The 23,538-nt window shown below is 38.6% G+C and overlaps 1 protein-coding gene across 5 annotated transcripts in view; it reads right to left on the bottom strand.

The window, feature by feature from the left end:
* Positions 1 to 23,538, bottom strand: part of PCGF3 (polycomb group ring finger 3) — a 58,064-nt gene that overhangs the window by 25,893 nt on the left and 8,633 nt on the right. The window contains exon 2 of one of the 5 annotated variants that reach the window (XM_084503899.1): positions 6,879 to 6,921. The exons of the other annotated variants lie outside the window; for them this stretch is intronic. The gene's annotated coding sequence lies outside the window, so the exon portion shown is untranslated. The remainder of the gene's footprint in view (positions 1 to 6,878; positions 6,922 to 23,538) is intronic. 5 annotated transcript variants of the gene reach the window in all.

The following is a 23,538-nucleotide window of genomic DNA, read 5'->3' as shown; positions in this document are numbered from 1 at the left end:
AAAAGAACTGGGGCTGGCTTGACATAGTATGCTTAACCACACTTACGCATCTGCCTTGTGCCACTATGGTTAAAGCACAATTTTGAAGCCATCTCAATTAACAGAGCTGAAAAGTAAACCTTATGAAATCTCATTTTATTTATACTCAAGTTAATAGAAGAGCAAGTTACAAACCAAAATTGTCTCACTGGCAGAACTGCAGTTTGCCATACTAAGAAATGTGAACTAGGAAGTTTACCATTCTTCAGAGCAAAGGATGGCATAACCATCATTAGATGGAAAAATAAAATAAATAAATACTCAAAAGTTAGAAGTGAAACCGCTCATTTAACTTCTTTGGCAGCAACTTCGAGAAGTTGCTTTTCTCCAGCTACTTCGAGAAAACAGAAAACAAAACTTGTGCCTCAAGAAGCACATTGATATTTTTTAAATGTATCTGCATTTTCTTTTTCAAAATGTATTGACAAGAAAATTGTACTGTTACCACAAGTTGACAGCATTAATTACATGAGCCATTTTAGGCTGCTCATAACTTAATCACATCGGGCTCCTGCAGTGCAGATGTCACCTGATTACACTGTTCTCTACTAAAATGACTTGACTGTCCCTGGCTCACAAATACTAGTTCTCATCTAGTTTACTTTGGGATAAATTTCAGAGTTTGTTTGGCAACACATTTTCCCCAAATTTCACAAAAATGTCATAACAAGGTCGTACCACCTTAACTTAAACAAAGGAACAGAACACGACAAATTAATTAAGCAAAAAGAACTATCACAAGGCAAACTTTCATAAGAATCAGAGGTATACCAGTGATAAATTAGTACTTTATATTTCAATATAAGTTATGGAAAAGCACGTCCACCACAAGCGCACGCAGGATTGCATTGTCCTATACAAAAAAGGACTAGGAAGACTTCTACTTCTCACGCCTAAGACAACGCAGACATCGAACTTGTTTTATAGCATCCAGATTTCTTATTTAAGCCAGTGACTAGCTGTTACAGAATAATGGAAGTGCAAACCCTAGTGCCCAGTTGCAAAGATAGGTCAAAATCAGTGCTAGGAAACTGAATTACTTTTCTAAACCTAATTTTACAAGTTTGCTTCTAACCATCTGAAAAACACACACACATTAAACATTTTCAAGTTAGCGCATAAGATATCCAGTTAAAGAATCTACTGCATGAATTACTTAAATTTAAGGAAAAAGATATGTATAACCACTCATAAGAAGTGTTCAGGAAACAGCTTGGAACTTCTATTAATGTAGGCAACACCTTGGAAAACAAAATTCATGAAAGACAGAAGAGAAACCAAGCTACAGGAATACTTAGAAGAGGCCATATTAGTACAATGCTAGTTACTTGACTAGTCAGGAATTCAGAAACAGGTGTTCAGGACTGAAAGATTAAATCTAACCTTTAATGAAGCATACGTGCCAAAGATACTATAGCTAAAACTGAAGCAAAGAAGTTATTACTTTTCTTGAAAGACCTTGACAATTTTTCCCCACTGCATTGCCATTACAGGCATCACAGGATATAGCACTAGGAAAAAAAAAAAGTGCAGCTGTCCTGGTTTCAGTTAGAACAGAATTAATTTTCTTCCTAGTAGCTGGTGGAATGCTGTGTTTTGGCTTAGGATGAGAAGAGTGCTGATAACACCCTGATATTTTAATTGTTGCAGAGCAGTGCTTATACCAAGCCAAGGACATCTCAGCCTTTTGCTCTGTCCTGCCAACAGGCAGGCTGGGGGTGCAGTAAGAGCTGGGAGGGGACAGACCCAGGACAGCTGACCCAAACTGGCCAAAGGGGTATTCCGTACCGTATGGGATCATGCTGAACAATATATAGGGGTGGCTAGCTGGGGGAGGGGGCCGGACTGCTCAGGGTTAGGCTGGGCATCGGTCAGCGGGTGGTGAGCAATTGCATTGTGCATCACTTGTTTGTACATATTATTGGTAGTAGTACTATTATCATCATTGTATTATTATTATTGTTATTATTATTTTCCTGTCTTATTAAACTGTATTTATCTCAACTCACGGGCTTCACTTTCCATTTCTCTCCCCCGTCCCAGAGAGGGAGGGGGAGGGTGAGCGAACGGCTGCGTGGTGTTTAGCTGCCGGCCGGGTTAAACCACGACAGCAGCAAATGAAAACAAATTTAGATGTGACATAATATTATGAGAATGATGAACAAAGAACACAGAAAAGAAGGTAAATATACTACAAAGAAGTAGTAAAGCCATGTTTAGCAGAAGAAGGAAAAAAAACACACTCCACTGACCGAATGAGAAATAAAATCATGCACTTCCTAGCAACTGAGAAAATACATGTCCTGAGAAGGCCTAACTGGCAAACCAAACCTGTGAAAGTTTCATATACCTTTCTAGAATGGCTCATAGAAACTCAACAGATGATTAAGAACAGAAATAGGAAACTATTGACAGAAGTGACAGAATGGTAGCAAGTTTTTTCCAGTGCATTAGCTACCTTAGTTTCAAAGCAAGATTAAAAACTGCAGTAGGAGATTTCTCCAGAAGGCCTGGCCCACACTGCTACCATACAGCAACTACAACAAGAGAAGGAAGCATTCACTGCATAGACAGCCACAGAATCTTCAATGCAGCTGATAAGCAATGCAACTTTTTTTAATATCTTTAAGCAAGCTGTTAGGATCAGACTTCACCTTAACCAGTATCTCGTGCCCTCTAGTGTCAGGAAAAAAAATGCTTATTTATTTTTCAAAACTGTTTGTTTTTCAAATCTGTAACAGCAGGAGGACTTACACAGTGTTAAAAGGAGGAACTAGCAGCAAAATGGTGCATCACAAAAACGTCAGTTTAGTTAGACTACATTTCTAGAGACTCAGACTTTGAAGACAACTCAGATTCCTTCCCTGAGGGAAAGAAAAAAAATAATTAAGCCAAACTAATGACATAGATTAGAAGAAATGATAGAAGGTCTAAAGCTACAGCCTCATGTAAGAAATTAAACTCATTAATAACAGCAAAAATTAAAAACTCAGAGTGATTCCAGATTCATCACGTATCTGTTCTGTATTGCTTCAAAGGAAAGTAAATAGCGTAACTTCAAATTACACCATCAACTTATCAACTTTTTTTTTTTTTTAATTATCATCATTTGTGCAGGATAAACAGGATAAATTTTGTACTTCGAAATACAAACCTAAACTACTATTCACAACATTTTGGAAGAAACTCTCCATGTTTCTTCCAAATCACCAGGGGAGGTGATTGTACCCCTCTGCTCTGCCCTTGTGAGGGCATATAATAACAGGACAAGGTGGAATGGTTTTAAACTAAAAGAGGGGAAATTTACATTAGATGTTAGGAAGAAATTCTTCACTCAGAGGGTGGTGAGGCACTGAACAGGTTTCCCAGAGAGGTTGTGGATGTTGCATCCCTGGAGGTGCTCAAGACCAGCCTGGATGGGGCTTTGGGCAGCCTGATCCAGTGGGTGACATGCCTGTCCTGGGCAGGGCAGGTGGAACTAGATGATTTTTAAGGTCCCTTCCAACTCAAGCCATTCTATGATTCTACGACTATGTGAATAGAGGTAGAGCATAGGATGACATGGCATATGTTAACAGCTATCAATTTACAGGGGGTACTAGTCTATTTTAAGTACATATCTGCCCTTGAGGAACTCCAATATTCCCATGTCCCTGCTGAAAAAAACTTAGTCACTTAGTCACTTTCATCATGTAAGATCACAAGTTCTCACCAAATACATATACAGACACACACACTCTCTGAGTAACCATATAGACATGGAATAACCATATATACATGGAAGTTCACTTCTGTAGAGGAAAAAAAAAAAAAAAAAGGATCATGTTCAGGGATTAGGAGCAAACAGAAAGGATAACAACTGCAGGAATTGAAAAGAATACCATAAATAAAAACCCAAATCTTATTTCTAAGTCATCTTAACTCCACCTTAATTATTACAGAATCTCCCAGTTATTTCAATGTGACAAGCACAGTAATGAGCTACAATCTATTTGTTAAAAGTGCATGGGCTTACAATACATCATTACAGCTAGCAAATCTCAGCTCATTTACTGAGTTTACCAAACCAAGCTACTGAAAAAAAACAGGCTTTTTTTTTTTTTTTTTTTAAATAGTGGGCTCCCATGAAAGCAACATAATATGTACATTGAGAATCTCAGTATTCTTCAGAAGTCTCAGCATTTGCCTTGACTATTTATACAGCAATCTCAAAGAGCTTCTTCTACCATAATAACATGTAGTAACATAAAGGAAAGCGAGAAAAGCACATTTACCAGCTGCTGGATTTCTGAGCTATTCCAACAGAAGTAACATCCTTCTACACAGACTTCTTACACTTTCTGCACAGACAGCTAATCCATATTAGTCATATCATACATTGCAAGTAAAAACTGTCTCTAAGCAGCATGCAATGTCCAAAACACAAAGTTAGACTAAGAACCACCAAGATTAGCCAGTAGCAAGCCTATTTTCTGGAGAGAACCAAGCTTTCCCTTTAACACCTTCCCTTTGAAAAACGGAATGAATTTCTCCAGATCTGAATTTCATTCAAGTAGTATCTTGCACAAATCTCATCTTCTCATCCCTCAACCAGAAAGCACTATTTTTTAAAAAGAGAGATAAATGTGAATTCAGGAAATTCCAAAACAAGTAATCTAAAAATAATAATAAAAAAAAAGTATCTCTGAATACATGCTCCCAAGCAAGCCTGTAACTTCAGAACATAATAGTGTTCAGACAACTGGATAAAGCCCCAAGCAACCTGATATGACCTCATAGTTTACCCTGCCTTGAGCATTTGGATTAGATGATCTGGTATCTCTTCCAACCTGAGCTACCCTATGATCCCATGAATTTACTACCCTATTACACTAGCTTAGTCTACCCATCTGATAGGTATACTTAATTTCTTGCTATTTCGGCTATACTCAAGATGTTCATTTAGGTACATCAAGGAACTGGTGTCTGGTTATAATCACACAGATTTAAACTCAATGAAGTTAGCACAATCCCATTTAAAACTTCTGCTTTTAAAAGAAAAGTGGAAGAATTAGGTTGATGTTTAGTCACAAGCACTATCCTGAAGTAATGATAGGAGAAGATAAGTCTATTTTTCCAAAGCACCACCTAGTCTGGTGTCTTGTATTAAGAAAAAAAAACAAACAAAAAGCGTAATACACAAAACAACCCACACAGCAAACATGCAACTTCAGAGGACAGACCAGGATCTGAAAATTTGTAACAACATTTTTCAGAACCAAACAGAATCTTTTTCACAGTTGAACACTGCAAACCTTAGTCCCCGTAGCAGTTAGAAGACCACAAATATCTTTCTTAATTGTATGTTTAAGAAAGTCAGTCAAAGTCAACCAAAGAAAACCTGTAAGACATAGGCCTTCGTTTTTTCTCCTACACAGTTACCTGCTTAAATTATAGTCTATTTCAGCAAGTAGTCTCAAATAAACTGAAGGAAGTGTAGATAACTTTATGAGACTCTCAATCTGCTGACTGAACGGTAAATATTTTAAAGCTTCTCACTCCTCATCTAGCAAACAAGTGAATGTTAAGAGTCAAAACATGATTTTCTTTCACTCAAGACCTTGTTGTTGGAATGAGAAAGTTTCATTTATCAGTTCTAGAATCACAAAAGATTTCTCAGCAACAGATGCTTCTCAATAATCAACCTGAATCTCACCTGCTTTTACAGGAACTGTAAAATGCAAAGAAGTTAACACTCAGCAGGTTACAAAGATTCACAGGTTCGTGTAGTTTGGAAGTAACTTCCAAAAGGTTCTAATCCCACTTTGCACTCAGTGGCCTTACCAACTCAACTTCCTGAGAATACGAGTATCTCAGACAATAGCTGAACAGCCACTTTTTACGCATGCCATCAGTATTTTCCACTGGGAATTATTTTAGAGTCATACCAAAACAAATCAACAGTGTACTTACTGCTTTAAAGAAATAGGAAACCACCTATAGTTTCAGAGACCTGAATCAACCCTTGAAAGCACGAAGAAGTCCTGTTTGAGAAATTTTAAAAAGAAAGCCCTGAAAAAACTGGGCTAGATCAATCTTTGTCATTGAGGATAACTAACAAAGCCTCCTTTCCTGAACTCTGCTAGTAAAGAATTCTGAAATGGATGAGAAAGATAATGGAAGAGCTATCCAATTCAATCTTGAAGAGACTGCTTTCAGCTGTAAAACAATTAATTATTCAGAAACAGCCTATCTACAATGGAAAGAGAAGAGGCAATCTTTAAGTGACAGAATATGGACAGCACACAAGCAGAAAGTTCCAAACATCCTAGTAATATGCCAAAATGATCACTTGGACAAAGATTTATGTTTCTTCATCTCAGTTCCAGTTGATATTGGTTTATAACCACGCTGCTGGAAGGGAACGCCATCAGCCTCTGACTGTCTGGTATTACATCATACATGAGGCAATGCGCGAAGACAATTATAAAGGCATCTGGACTACATTCCTAATTCGAATAAATAAATAAACGCACACACCCAGAGTCAGGAGATGCAGACGTGCATGTCAGTCAACTGGTGTTGGTGTTGTCCATCCCATTATTTCATCTACTAAGGCAGCTTTCCACTATCAAGCAAAAACGTGGCAGTTTATTACAGATCTCTGCAGTAAAGCCGTACCACCAACAAGACAAGGCTGAATGCTCATGTACAAAGTTTTAGTTTTCAGTACTGAAATCTCTCTGAAAGATATGATTAATGTAAGCTCACAGAGAGGATAAGCAGAGTCTCCTTCAAAGTATGGCCTTATCATTAATATATAAATGAGTCAGGAATATTTTGGCCTACTTGAGGCATACCTCTTAAAACAGCATTTCTTTTCAGAGTCTGCCATCCAGAGACCTGAAAAGACAGAAAAATAGTCTGAAAGTTAACATCCAAAATTCCTCAAATTCCTGCTGCCACTTAGAAATACTTAGCTCACCAAATTCACCTAGAAGTTTCTACATTAATTTAAGATAACAGCAGGGTGGAGGCATACACTTTGTATCTGATTATGTAAAAGAAAGACTGTCTGAACTAGAAAGACTGAAAAGGAAATTTAAAAGAAAAAGATGCAATATAGTCTCCTATGGAAGGATAGAGTTACCACAGAAAACTCAAAAATCCAGCCAGATCTGCCACTATATGATGGAAAAATTAAGAAAACTAGATTATGTCCAGAAATGACAGAAACGAGATAACCACAATTTATGGATTATTTAGATAGTGGTCAGTCAATACTTTGTTGTTGTTAAAAAAAAATGAATTGGAGATCCACAGACAGATGATTATTATTCTCAGTTGTGAAGCTATATTTACAAGTAATCTGTAAAATCCAAAAATACTGTCAAGGAAACAATTTTTATTTCCAGAATCTCTAGATATTTTCCAAAATAAAGTTGTTTTATATGTATCTATATACACATAAAACCTTTGCATCATTTTCTAGATAAGAGGATAACCTCATACAAATATCTGACAAAAGAAGGCAATTTTTCCTGTTAAATTTATTCACATGTGGAATACTCAGATGTTACTGAGACAGGTAATCAGTACTACTGCTCCCATCTTCCTGCTCCACAAATCAAAGCATGGCCTGTAGTTACTGATTTTACTGTTATTTCGCTAAGGGAATTACAAATACCATGACACAAAATATTTATGGTAGTACTAGGCAAGAACGTCAATACAAAACAAATAAAAAATATCTTTGCAATTCTATTGTCAAATACTTTTACTGCATTCAGAGAGAATTCCACTGTTAGCTCTAAGCGATGCAAAGTTGCATCAGATGCTCTTTGACTGGAACCCACAAAAAAATCTTCACAGGATGTAAAACCACTCATAAGAATGGGAGAAGAGACAAAGTGGCACCTGCCACAAGATGTACTTCTGCAGCACAATAGGGAGAACAGAACAGCCAATTTGAAGACAGAGTCAGAGGTTTATCACCAGCCTGAGAACATATCACAATATAAACCTGTGAGTAACAAAGTCTTCCAAAAGGGATGGTTATGCATATTCCTCACTGCTGCTGGGAGAGGACATGGTCACACTTCACTTGAGCTGGAAGGAGAAAGTAGTGCTTAAGTTGCGAGAGATATGCCAACAGCCAAGTTGGTCCTAAATCACCACCATATGCTTCATGTTCTGGCTGCAGGAAGACCACGATGCACTATAAAAGCTTAACATGGGGAAATTCAGTTCACTTAGATAGTTCTTGAGAACTGGGCAAGAGGATCGATCTACTGATCCTGCACACTGACATGATAGAAGACAGTACTCCTATTCCAAAGTGATTTTATTTAAAGGACTGTTCAAACTGCTCTTGATAACATGGCATGTTATCAAACTGTAATTCTTGTCTGTTCCACTCAGCTCGGTAAGGCAAAATGGGAAGTTGCTCTGAACAGGTACAAATCCAGAAGTGAAGCGGACACCTGAAGGGTTTACAAAACAATTTCAACCTCATTCTGTTCTAAAAGGATAAGTACACTTTTTTTTTTTTTCCTTCTGCTGAAATATAATGTTGCTTCATTAAAAAGCATTAAAAATAGTGCTCACAGTGCAGACCCTAAGGAAAAGCAGCTATGTGTGGGAGATGCTAGTAATTTTGCTGCATAATTACTGAGAGATACTGAAGTTATAGAGCACTGGAAGCAGAATGAAAACAACAGCAGGTATACCTCAATTCACAAGCGTAGCGGTATTGAAGTGAAAGTCACAGCCCTAAGAGCAAAACATTACAATGAAGGAATTTTGCACAGACCCAAAACTTACTACTGGAAAGAAAATTTTCAAATTAATATATCAGCCTGCAATACATTTGTTAGTATCTAAATATAGATGGTACCCAGTAAACAAACAACAAGTTGAATTAAACTGCAGAAAAAAAAATACACAAATTCACACTCTAAGCATGATACAACTCAAGCAGTGTTGCACACTCATGAGGTCAAATATATGGAGAAATACAAGCAGAAAATTTGCACCTCTTCAGCTATCTGGATTAAGTCACAAAAACAGCCTGCCAGTGTAATCAATTGCATTAGAAATATGGAAGTTATTAATACCCGAACAAAGAAGCCTCTGTTTCACAAGGTAAGTTACTTAAAAGTAGCTTACTAGAATAAAGTCATGCAGCAAATGGAAAAAAGAAATATGGCTAAGTGTTTCATTTAAAAAAAAAAAAAAAAAAAAACACCAGCAACAAAACCCACCAGTTCAATATAAAGTACCTTATACTTCTGCAAATCTTTCCATCACAGGACAAGATCTCTTACAAGTCAGATATTTATTTCAGGACAACAAGAGTAGTCCTAGCCCTACTTTCCTTGTATCGGCTCATACAGCTTATTCAGTCCTCTGGAAAATGGTAGGAATATCTCCTCAGGTAAGCAACTTCAGATGCGGGATACTTTTTTTTTTTTTTTTTTTTTTGAGGGATGAAAGGACAACATAAAGAGAATATTCGCAGATCCTCTGACTCCAGATAGAAAAGTCATTTGTTTCAACTGTTGCCAAGTTTACTACTGTTGAATACTCAAACATCAAACAGTGCCTCAGCCACTTAGAACAGTCATTTCAAATAAACTGGAATGAGAACATCGTGCTGGGTTTAGCGAGATGGGAGAATATTTTCTTCTGTTTCTCCAAATTGAGTTTTAAAACAGTGTAAACTTCAGCAGAAGTCTGTGTGTTTTGTTTGTAAAGCCCTATTTAAAGAACCAATTAGAAACAAATCTTTGTTGAGCAGGATGGAATATGGCTCAAGACTTGCATTTGCTTTAGCAAGTCAGGTTAAGATAAACAGCTGATATGTCGCCTTTGTATGTCTTACTTCATCCACTTAATTATGTTAAGGCACCAAATGTATACATGTACTCTTTTCAGTATCACGCCAGCAATTCCTCATGTCTCGGTATCATGCCTGGCAAGCAATTTTACCCATTTTTAGGACTGGATTAGTACCAGCAGATGGCACTAGTGCCCTAACCACAAGGAACAGGTCTGCACATTGCTATCTTCAACGCAGAAAGAGTGAATAAACAAAGCATGCAAACAAAACCCACCAAACCTTACACATCTGTTGTTTCCACCTTCCTAAAACAAAAATCCACTAAGCATATAGTTTATTTCAATCATTTCCTAGTACTTTGACATTACTGAGAAACCTGTGTGACCACCTTAACACTGCGGGCGGCGTGCTTTCTGATGTTTCTTGGTCAGGGCTTTTTGTTGTTGTAAGTTTACCTTCTGTCCAGTGGAACACAGCAACTTCAGTTCTGTGCCCACTTCATAAGCATGCTGAGCAACCTGCTGAGAGCACTTACAAAGCAGCTGACAAGTCAGGTTCCTCCAGTTCCAGTGGAAGTTTAAGAATTCATTTTTCAGCATCTTGAAGACAGAGGCAGCCTCCAAGAATAGTACGCTATGTTTCACTTACCTGTGTATTTGCCTCACTGCTGCACTGCTAAATGCCACTAAAAACTGGTATGGAATTGAGCCCCAAGGATGCAGCCTGCCACTGCTGGCACAGACCTTCTCACTTGTGTGCACACCCCAACGCACAGCTCCCCAGCACTCCTCTGCTCCCCCAGAGGCCACCCTTCACCATGGGCTCACAGCCTTAGAGGCACACCATGGACACAAGGGCCCCTGTGACCCAGGGAGCCCCCACACCTCACTTACGGCAACTCCCCGGTTGTAGGCACCTCAAAAGCCTTCTGAAAAGAGGTTTGACTGCAGTTCACAGCTGTCAGATCATCCCTGCATGCAGAATTGGGAACCTTCTACCCAGAGAAAAATGAAAGACAGGCTGTGCTGATCAGGCACAGGGTACTGCCTGGCAGACATACTGACCAGCCAGCTACATGGGACCATTAATCCCCTTTTGCCTCTGTTTTTCCACATTTGTTCCTCCCTAAATCACCCGAATGCCTCCCTTCCCCTGCCTTTGGCTCATCCCCAAAGCGTCCTGTAAATCTCATGCCATCCCCAAATGCTGTTTCCCCACATCCCTGTGCAGCAGTCTTGCAGGCCCCTCAGATCAAAAGGTGCTCCAGCATCCACTCAGGCTGGTAAAGTGTCCATCTGATGTGGCTGATGGCTTTCCAGGGACAGCCCTGGTTAGGTGACATCCCTGATAGCGTGTGCCCTCCACTGAGTCCTTATTTTGTGTTCCTCACCTGTCACTGAGTCCCTGTGATCCTCTGGGTTTGTGGAGATGCGCTGTTGACAGGCTGACGGCTCCTATGATGGGCCTGGCAGTAGTAACACCATGTACAGTTTCCCCATCTTCCCCCTCCAAGTCTTGCAGGTGTGCAGATGAGCTTTATCATGGAACTTATTAGGCCTCTCTACATGTCGGTATAGAAGCAAAGTAATGCAAGCTGTTCTTCAGCCCTGCTAAAGGGTAATACTGAAGCTGAGGGCGCAGAACACAGGATGGATCCTCACCAAGGAAAGGTCTTCTTCCAAGAGGTTATTTCTCAGGTGGCCGAGGGTTCTTGTGAGCAAGAAGCATTTTCTTTGTACAAAATCGTTACAGTACATTCCACTGAGCACTTAAAAATACTTATCCCTCCTCAGTCTCTCACAGCTAGGTTTATGAAGCATATGAATGCTAAAACAGAGTAAAGTGCTGGCAATTAGATAAATACTTCAGCTGTGGTTCAGAAAAGAGAAGAAAAATGAGGTTAAATCAGCTAACTATTCCAATTATACAGCACAGAGTGCACATAATTATCAGATAGGCCACTGCCTCCATGTTTCTTACAGGGACTTGCCAGCCCACCATAACTAAAGTGTAGGATGACAGCTTGACTCCTACAATCAGCATAACATTCTCCACTATTTCAGTTTGCAGCCATTTACAACCGAATCTCATTCCTTCATAATGACCATTCCAAAACAGAGGGTTATGTTAATTTCACTACAGATAAAAAGTGACATATTACAAGCTCTGTAAAAATGTTCAGAGAATGTACTTACTTTTCATGAAGGGACTGAAAAGCCATTGAGCTACCTTTCTTACCACAAGCAAATGTCAATACGTACTTTTGGTTTTACACATTTCAATACTTTGGTTTTCAGGTTTTTTTGGTGGTTGGTGTTTTTTTCTGAGACATTTCATTGCTCCCTAATGAATGGGATGCCCCCCTAGAAGGTGTAACTTTAGAAACTGCAAGTTCCTGATTTCTTCCCAGTATCTAGAATTATCAGACTTTTGTGTCGGAGATGCAGTTTCATAACATGTTGTGTAAGAAGGTCATATAACTAAGTAGAAAAGAAAATGTAAAGAGGATGACTGAAATGGTGCAAGTCTCTAGCCCACTAATTTTTTTTCGTTCTGTAATAATCCCCAAGCAGAGGACTGCTTTCAGCACTGTTATGAAGAACTAGGAAAAAAAAGAACAACAGAAACAAAGAAAACTTATTTCGTGGACAGCAAGTAAAAGCTCTTTCAAGACAGATAGCTAGAAAATTTCAATTAATATATCATCAATAGCTTTACAAAAATACTGAAGAAAATTTAAAAAACAAGCCCAGCTTTAAACTGGCTGTTTGAGTTGGTCATTTAAAAGGTTTTTATTTTGTTTTGTTTAAATCCGTAGTCTTGGTTCCGTAATTGACAAGCTAGTGCAATGTTTTTTCTCTCCCTCCCTGCAACCACCTGGCAACAAAAACAAGCTGTGCCGGAATATTTCTGTGGTAAAATTGCCTGTGCCTAATAAGCATAACTTGTTCTTCAATATTCCTCCCAATATTTTAGTGCTAGGTTTTAAGTTGTCACATTTTAAAGTCAGAAATTCTCACTATTCATTAGTCGTTCCACATTACTCTTACATTTTTAGTGATTAAGACATAGTCAAGTATCAAAGAGTAGAAGGTGACAAGACAAGACAAAGGATGAATAATGTGATCTTTAGCCAACTTACCTGAAATAATCACGATTAAAATTTTCTAAAATAACATGACAGACTATAATGGTAATGTCAGCCATCAGGTAATTAAAAGGGAGACAGAGAGACTAATATCACATCACTTTCAGGAAAGCATCCTTTAAAATGACCATGTTCTATTTGTTACTTTGATCTACTGTGCTCGAGAACAGACTGCACTTTGGTCTTCTTTTGAGGATACTTGACTAACAGGTTAAAGGGAAACCATTTGGGGTGTAGTCACGCCGTTACTAATACTGGCAGTAAGGTGTCTAAAGAACTGTACAGCCCTAGGTGAAACATGTTTGCTTTTTACATGTTTGCTTCATTCATTTCAATGCAAGATAATGCAATGCAAAAGCAAGACACCACTCTTCGTAAATTACACATAGAAAACGAATAAACTGAATAAAAATTGAATAATTTAATTGAAAAAATGAATAAATTTCATGTAGAAAAATGTTTAAGATGAAGTAAAATAATAATCAGGACATAGTAGGATTAAATTTATCTTAAATCTATCTAAATATAGAATCATTTGATCTTTACTCATGCCTCATACTTACCTTTTATGGTACAATGAAAGTAATTTTTTTTTTTTTTTTTTTAATAGAACACCTGTGTCTGACTGTACAAAACGAATTATGCCATGAAGTGAGTTGTCAACACAGCAAAGATGACTGTTCAGTTTTCTGCCTTCCGCACTACTAGTATAACATATAATGAGGGAAAATAGGAACTTCAGCAAGGCAAAAGAAATAGCAACTCATCTGAGGACAAGTGACTCCAAATGCATCCTATGCCCCTTCGCACAAGCTTTAACAATTCATTTCACTTATATGTTCCTTATTCCTCTCTACAAACACCATCCTATCCCAACTTCTGCAGTCATTAGCATTTTTAGAAAATTTACAAAATAGTAACTACCATAAAAATATTGAATATTACAGAAAAACAGAGCCATTCAATCTCAGTTTGGCATCTGATCATAAAAAAAAAATTAAAAAAAAAAATCAAAATTACTGGACACATGTTTAATACCAGTGCTGAATACAAAGAGATTTTAATATAATTCTGTTTAAATATTCTCCTTTAAATTTTGCTTAGATTTGGAATTTTGGCATTAAAATTGACTGTACTGGAATCCTGAAGAGTTAAACAATTACTACCTACTGGATAAATTTTTACCAAAGAAAAATCAGACAGCACATTTCTAAAAGTGTCCACAGCCAGAAATATGCAAATAGCTGAATTGTAGTGATATAGGAAGTTAGTTTTTTTGTTTAACATGTCAGTTGACAACACATGCTTATAAAACCCTTCTAAGTCTAAATTAAAGATGGCACTCTGAAAAAATCAAGAAAAATCACTAACAATTCTACCCTTAATAAAATACTGACAAAAGATTAGACAGTTGTAATATGTGATATTATACTGTACATTATAAACTCATCTACACCTTTTCCTACCTGTTAGAGTGACAGAACACCATGGAGAATATAGGCATCATCCCTGCACTTGCATTTCATTTTCTGTAAATGTTGAATTTTACTATTTGTATAATACATATGAAGCAACAGTCACCACAAATTAGAAATACAAACCCCCCATATACAGTGTCTTCCATCCAAACCCATGAAAGCATGGGACAGTGGCAAATAGCAGATACATTAGTAAGGAATTAACTAAATGATCCAAATAATACTTCATGCACTACTGTTTCTTCAAGACTCAGCCTGCTGATAGAGCACGGTCACAGCAAACTCAAGATGATGGTGATAAATTTGTGGTTTTCCTCCGTAGTTTGTGCTTGCTGATTTACAGCTGGCATATTTCATACCTTCAACACTTTCATATACACTTCATCCATTATTAATCCACTCCTATAAAGAGTGCCTGTGACCTCTTTAAATCTTTATTTTAGAAGCCCACTACATAACGTTCTTGCAGGTAATACGTACCTTTCCATATAAATATATGGAAAGAAAATGAAAGCACAGTTAAATTGTACTAACAGGAATTCAAAATAGCAGACATTAAGCTCCCTACTCCTGTAAAACTGGAAAAAGATTTTGGCTTGAAATCTCTTCAGCTCTGACAGTGAAAGCAAACATATGCGATGAAATGCAAGACTGAAGTTTTCCTGACTGCAATTGGTAATGATTGAAAATTGCCTCATACAAATATGCATAAAGCATCAGTATTAAATCAGTGCTGGCATTTAAAAAAAAAAAAAAGGTTCTCTTGGTTCTCTTTAGGAAGAGAAGCAATAAGAGCACGAAGTAAGAGAATGGCAGATTTTTGAAGTAAGGAAAAACGTATATACACACTAAATGCAACCTGGCCTACTTTGCTGCTTCCCACCTACCATCAAAACTTCCAGCCCTAGTGTGTTATTCCCCTTATCTTTCCTTCTCTACCCTTTCCACTGCCTTAACACTTTTTTACAGAGTCAGGCAACAGATAAATATGTATCATATCCACCCAAGACACACATGCAAGTGTAATTATGGAAGAGGCTTTTCAACTGGCAACAGATGGCAGGCATCTCCTATCAGAAATAAAACATGATCATGAAAGGAAAAGTATACATAAGAATTTTTAATAGATGATTTCAGTTTTCTTTCAATCAGAGTACTAACTTAAAGCTACCTTAAGTATAGTTACAGTAATCCACCTTGAGCTTACAGATTTCAATACAAATTTAATTGTGTAAAGATGTGGCATCTTAAAATCACTGGAACTAGTCCTAAGAACTGATACTAAGTTAAAAAAACAAAAAAGGAAAAATGTAATATAAAAACCATGAAAATGAGCTGACCGTGGTAAAAGCACTCATCCTAGAGAAAGAAACGACTATTAAAAAAAAAATCCTGCATTCATGTAACTATGAAATCATATTAAAATTGATTTCAATCAAATTTAATCAGGGCAATCAAATTTCAGAGGCAAGATATTAAATAGCCACTAGATAGCACCAGACTCCAACCACCAAACTCCCGAGCCAGCACTGAAGTTCTTCATGTACTGAGGGCAAAGGTGGCTTTGCAAAAATCATAGAACAGCTCAGTTTGGAAGGGACATTAAAGATCCCACAGCTCCAACCCCCTGCCATGGGTGGGATGCCACCCACCAGACCAGGTTGCTCAGGGCCTCATCCAACCTGGCCTTGAACACCTCCAGGGATGGGACATCCACAGCTTCTCTGGGCAGCCTGTGCCAGGGCCTCACCACCCTGAGTGAAGAAAAAATGTCTGCAATGAGCAGCCATGCCTCTGGAAACTTGCAAACTGAAAGCAAATTAAGTGGCCATAACGCAACAGCATTAAAACTGCGGGTTTCTTTCTGCCTACAGCAACCTCAGCCTTCCCAACCACTTTTGACCCCTGAAACAAGTAATGTAATGGGCAGAGAAAAAGTCAGCAGCAGAAGGGCAGTGGAAAGGGAAAAAGCAAGACAAGAAGACCCTGGAAATGTCAAAACTCTTTCAAAGCTTGGTGCTTTAAACCCATTTAGAGAAAGTTAGGATGAAATTTTCTGAAATTTTAATATATCCCAATAGAGTCAGTGATATTTCAGGGGGGCAGTGGGGTAAGTATTAGAAACATCTTCCATAAACATCTTTCATAACTTCTGTTCTCATCTGTTAACAGTGACTGCAGAGTATATAAACAGTCACTTGGCTGTCATGTGAGCTTCAGGTTTGTATTTCATCTCAGCCAGTACCTTACCCTCCACAGAAACCATTTCCACAACACCACTTTCATTGCTTTTGAGAGTTGCAAAAGTATGCAAATAGTGAGTAACAATAAGCATCTACCGATACTCTGAACTCGTGTTTCACTAATGCAAGCCATTTCCATTTCATTCCGGTAAAGCTCTGGCAGCTGCAGCATAGGCAGACACAAGCTGAGATGAGAAAATGAGGAAAGATGATGCATCAGAACAGATGTTTCATTTAATACTAGATAATCTAAATAATTCGTCACATTTGTGATATAATCCCATTAGAAGAGGTGATTTAGTGGTCTCAAAAGCTCTGCAACAGCAACACAATTATTTTTTATTTGTATTTTGAGGAATCTTTATTTAATCAAATGGACTTACTACTCTAAGTATGTGGCTTATTGTACAAGCACGTGGTCCAGTCTTTCACTCAGTCTAGTAAAGCATGCTATTACAATGAATTTTAGTTAATGAAATTTCTCTTTAGAAGAGCTTTTACAGATTACAACCTCACAAATCCTATCTTCAGCAAATTTTCTTGCAAGAACCATAAACTCTGAAAGAAGTTGTTATTCTGAAGTAGTAAACATTTAGCCTTATCTGCCACCTAGCTGTCTTGGTTAGCACAACTACAGAATTTCATCACTGCTGCATCAAAGCAGGTCTTAATGGAGTCTTATTAAAACAGCACCTTCCATATAGGTAGCGTTGTTTCAAGGCTTAGGAACACTCTGGGCATGACTCATCACACTGTAGATAGTCTTCTGCTGGCCTGATAAATTCATTTATTCACACGAAGGTTAAAAAAGAACTGGAGAATACTCAAGGGAAGAGGCTGCATGCACTGCACAGTGATAACTGTGAGCTTCCTTTGGCAGCAGCAAGCCATTAGCTTGGCTCCACTGCATGTGAAACCACAGCCTTCAGAACTCATAAGCAAGCAGCTTTCAAGCAGCCTCTCGCCATTAAAACACACTTAGCCACTCAGACCATGTTTGTGGGGGAGCAGACAGGCTAACGAACTGTGGGGTGCAGAATAGGACCTATGCGACAAGAGAAGGGCTACTTTTCTGCAAGACAGCCTGGAGAAGAGCACCCTCTGACCAATCTGATTTCTGGGAAACCAGTTTTCCATTTCTGACAAAGAATCACTACCTTAATTACATATAAGTTACTCTTTACATTCTATTTCCTTTGTTTAGTGCTGAGAGTACAAGGTCATTTCTGATGAACATCTATTGCAACCACTGATAAAACTGGGAAGAACCTTAGAGTGTCAAAAACTCAAAAAAAAAAAAAAAAAAAAAAAAGCCCACACTATAAAACCCACAACATTATCTCAGGAGCTAGCTTCCTTCTTTCATTAGTGACTATCACTACAACCTCGTCGAGAATTTAGAGCCAGAAACTACAAACCATTAAAAAGGCAATTTGTTTCAATTCAGAAACCTAGGGACCCAAACCCAGAGCTTTAGGGAGGCTGTAGTAGAAGGGACCTGAACCCACACCACTTCTTTGAACATTTAATGTCCACGCACTTTAGAGAAGGTAATTTATGACTGAACCACAGCTGAAACAGATCTTAATCTTCATTACTATGCCCTCTGTAGAACAGATGAGCAACTCACAATACCAAATTAACCTTAAGCTATCATTTGAATGGATATGTGTGCATTTGCACTGATTGCCCTGGAACTCCATACATGATAGTAAGAGCTTGCCAAGTCCACCATGGTGAAGACAGAAGTTTAAAGGACCCTGTTAACAACTCCTTAACCAACCAACCAAACAAAAAACATTTAAGTTTTGGTAACTATTTTAAAAGATCTTTTCCTTCCTCATTTGCCATATATACATACCTTTTAACTTCCTTTGTTGAAAGAAATCTTAATCCTAGGTACCATGAAAACATTGATCTATGTATGATGCCATACGTGTTTCTACAGTATCCTAAACTAACCACTTATTAACAAAGATGAGGAAAAGGTGTATCTGTAGAGAGTAATTGTAGAATCATACAATCATTCAGGTTGGAAGAGACCCGATCACCAAGATCACCTGGTCCAACCATCCCCCTTCCACCACTGTCATCCACTAAACCATGTCCCTAAGCACCATGTCCAACCTTTCCTTAAGCACCCCCAGGGACGGTGACTCCACCACCTCCCTGGGCAACCCATCCCAGTGGCTGACTGCTCTTTCTGAGCAGAAATGTCCCCTAATTTCTAAACTGTAAAACGAAAAAGTTAGAAACCCTCTTCAGGGTAACCTGAGAAGAGGGGATTTTACACCTCTTATGTGACGCAGTCACAGATCTTTATCAGAAAGAAGCTTCCCATTCTCACACAAATATTGCCAGCTTTTAAGAAAGAGAGGATAAGTTATCTTCATATAGGAACTGAAAACAATTCCTCTTGGTATATAACAAAAGGCTTTTAGGAATTCAGGTTTTCAGTCCCCTGCTTCCACGTGTTAGTCTAGACACAGCAACAGCCCACTAGTACAGTAACTTTCAAGATGGAAATCTGTGGTGAGAAGGCAGAAGTTACCATCAGGTAAGTAGGAAGGTGCTGCAATGTAATCCTGTGAACACTACCAGCAACACTTGTCTTTTTAACATCTTCATGTAGTTTAACAGAACGCAGACTACAGCACATGACAGTTAATCAATTCAATCCATCAAAACAAAGATTTGAAAGAATCTTTAAAAAAAAAATCATGCCTTTGCTTAAGAAAAAAAAATAAAAATCTGTAAGCAAAGCTTTCAACTTCACTGAGCTGTCCAACAACCCTCTCCAAGCAGCTATGAAAGAAGATGAGCAAGTGTTACTAGAACTGCCCTGTACTTTGCAAATGGTAATAGGCATTCTCTGTTCTTTCTGGATTCAAATGTGCACAGAGTAAATGAAGTTAGCTACCCAATGAACTGCACCACTCAAATGAAAGAGAGCCTCGCAGAATCTTCTTTCTGCTTTTGTTCTTGAAACCACAGGATGACTTTAAGATGTAGTCTGCTCTCACTTCTCCTATTGTTCTAGCAGTTGCTTCGACTTATTTCTGACAGAGCTGAATATTTAACGGTTTACTGCTCTCCTTTGAACTCCTGCTGCTGCAGCTCACTTAACCCAGACATGGTCATTCCCTTTCAAGTGACAGCAAATGTTAAAGTGAACCTGGTGGTTAGCTTCCTTCACAGAAAATGCATTGTTTGTTTAGTAGTAAGTTACACAGAAAAAAATTAATCAACAGAGCAGAAAAGCTTTTTTTTTTTTTTTCTGTTCACAAAAACTGGATGTTCCTCTTTATTTCCCAGTATTTGATTACCTCAATTCTTACCTTGAGGTCTTGAAACCTCACTTTTGAAAAGATTTTCCCTCATTAAAAAAAAAAAGAATTGAAATATCTAAAGGTAATTACCTGAAGATCCAAAAGAAGTACAACTGTTAAAGTGAGAACACTGAGGCAGTAACTTCAGAAAATCAGGACCATCCGAGATGGGACTTGCAGGTGTTGCAATAGACCAAAAGCAACAGAGGCTTGCAGATGCTACTTTCAAAGATGCCTCCTTCTTAAAAATGCAGGAGAATGTGCTAATAAGACCTTTCTTTTCCTTAATAAGGAGACATATAAATATATCAATAATGCCATTAACAGTTGAAGTACAGTCATCATCCACTGCGAGCATGAAAAATACTCGTGGCCTCTGAAATTCACTGCAATAGCTTGTGTTTTGTTGTCAACATGTACTGCACAGGACCGGATTCATCATCTAAAATTTACTACTTGACTTCACTATTGTGGAATATTTTTCAAGTATCTAAGCAATCCCCACTCATTAACTTTTAGAACATTTCACTTTGTTCAGTATAAAGGAGTTGCTAGACATAAAGAAGAGTGACAATCAGCTTTCTATAGTTTCGCTAGCATAAATCCAACTGACTTTCAAAATGAAAATCTTATGGGTTTTAGGCATTATATCAAATTCAGACGCTGCTGTTAATTTCACAGCAGTCACTATTCTGCAAGTACTTCAGAGAATACAAAGTACAGCACGTGTAAATAGCAGAGAGCTCAGGCTTTATTATGCAAGGCATACAACAAACGTATTTCTAATAGACTTTAAGGGAAACAGAGGACCTGTTATCACAGTGACCACTTACAAAGTTTCACAGGAAACATCTGTTCCAACTGCTTCTGAACACTTTAAAACCTCAAGTAGGATAGGGGAAGAAAAGAGGAAAGACACTCAGACCATCTGCATTGATACCAGCACCTATGACAACCTCCTCACCTCAAACCACACCACAGGGAGAAGCCAGTTTTCTTGACCTGTGTTCATTAGTTTATGGATTTCCAATGCTCTCTGCTGTGCACACCCGCCTCTTTACATGAACAAACACACGGGCCTGCGCACACACTCAGCCAATTTGTCAAGCTGACTCCATCCAAAACTGAGCAAAGATACAATCGTATGATTGCCCCAAAACTCCAAAGTACAGAAAACTTCATCGAGTGATAAAGAGCCACATCACCATGCTTTTACTTCTCATTGGTAACACTGGCAGTACAAGCCAAATGAGACAGCCAGGACAGCTGACCCAGCCTGACCAGAGGGCATCCCAAACCCTCTCAGGCTGGGAAGGGGAAGAAGGAGCAGGGGGACTCTCGTTATGAAGCCGTTTGCTTCCTGAGCACTGCTGTGCTGGGCACTGCTTGCTGATGGGAAGCAGAGAATAATTATTTCCTCCATGGTCTCTCCTTTCCTTCCATCCAACTCCTCCTATCTCAAACCCACTCACTTCTTTCCCCTCTGTCTCATTTTTTCCTCCTTATCCTGCTGAGGAGGGAGGGTGAAAGAGAGAGAGGAGCTGGGTGGCAACATAGCTGCCTACCAGTGTTAAACCACATTGCCTTCATATAGTCAAATTCAACAGCATTTTACCTGCAAACAGCTTGATTATTTCTAATGAGCAGGAATACGGCAGTCCTACTATTTGGGGAAGACGCTAACATCTGTCTTTTCTTTTCTGAGGACTGTGAAACAACATTTGCTATTTTCTTCAATAAGTACTCTAGACTGCTTTTAGTGAACGACCAATTCATATTGGTCCCAGTCTGCATGGACTAAAGCCAAATGTTTCGAGTATTAAGTGAAACAGGTAGTCTCATTTTCACTTGTTTGCTGAGTAGAATCACTGGCCTAAATGGAGTTTCAGAAACTTAAACAAAACAACAACAAAAAAACACTTTTGTTTTTTTAAAGAAAATTGATCCTTAGCCCCATACAGTTATGGCAGTAGGTAGCAGCATCTAAAGCACAAGAATGCCCCATCACACAGCAGGGCAAAACGCTGTCGGTGCCACCTGCCCTCTGCAGAGCAAAGGCAACGAGCCAGCGCCTGCCAACCCGACAGGGGAGGGCAGGGATGGGCAGCAAGGGCACAGCAATGCGTGCTCAGCACAGTGGCCCGGGCTGGGCCCGTGTGAGCCTCCAGCAGACCTGTGGGATACAGCACCTCGAGGGAAAAGGCTGGCATCGGGACACAACAGCGAGTATGCTCCTAGCGGGAGAGGAAAGGGCTGGGAGGAACTGGGAGAGAAACAGCATGGAAATTGAAAGAAAACGTGGAAGAGAGTAGCATTGGGGAAAAAAAAATAGAGGAGAAGGAAGGAAAATAAAATGTGTCTTCAGGAGGAAAGAGGATGTTAAACACTGAAATCCCCTCTGGGTTGCTGTGTTTTTAAAAAGCTTTTCCACCTAAAATGAAATAAACTATAAGAACAAGAAAAAAAACTGTATTCATGCAAAAGGCACAAGAAGCATTCATTCCTCCAGTGCTACTCCACTCAACACAGTAGCTTGAGCTTTTTCAACTCTCGTCTTACTTTGACATGCTGACCATTCTGGCTTAACCGCATTAAAATAAAACAAGAACAGAAAAAGCAGCACTGAGATACTGATACTCTGACCCCGGCACCTTAACACATTTCCATACACACAGCTTTTCTGCAATTAAGTCCAATAACTGTATCAACTAGACCTAGCAAGCAGCACAGAGGTTTGAAAGCATCCTTTACCAATGCACACAAGATATTTAAAATTACATTTCATCAGTCATGCTTCTCATAGGCCACACACTCTGGACCCATCAAGTTGCTTGTGTTTGGGATCAGCCACATTGCTCCAAGTAAAGATTCCACTACAAGCTTTTGGCAGCATTCATGAAATCATTACAGTAACTTCACCTTGGTATTTTTTTTTGAGATTTCCTTAAATTGCTATGCATGCTTATGTAAAACGAGCACCACATTTTCGTGCAAAAGCCAACACATTTGCAAGTACCCATCTAACTGACCATGCATTTTTTTAAACTACTTTGCTTTTTTATTTTCTTGTAAGAAAACAATCGTCGTTTTCCAACTTGCTACGTAGAATAACCATGAAGAATTCTTCAGCCTTCCAGTTCAGAAACATTCATTACATCATCTACAGGATAGCAATGTTTGAAAACTTACATTTGTAGTTAGAATTCTACCTTCAAGGCCATCACACACTGCGTTTATTTTCATTTCCACATCACCATTAGGTCAGTGTTTTGCATGTGTGTGGGAATACAGAGAAAAGGTCAATGTCCCGCGATATGAAACAAGCATTATGTTCCACAGACAAGCGGCACTTCATAGAAAATATTTACTATTATCAACTTGTTTTGGTTTTGTGTTTCACTGGCTATCTTGCAGGAAGCAAGGATTTCCGAAACTTAACTCTTAAGGCATTTTTTCACTGCATAATCTAAAAATGTGTTAC

The sequence above is a fragment of the Aythya ferina genome (genome assembly GCF_964211825.1).
Source record: "Aythya ferina genome assembly, chromosome: Z".
Lineage (NCBI taxonomy): Eukaryota > Metazoa > Chordata > Aves > Anseriformes > Anatidae > Aythya > Aythya ferina.
This window is presented reverse-complemented; position numbering and strand designations above follow the sequence as displayed.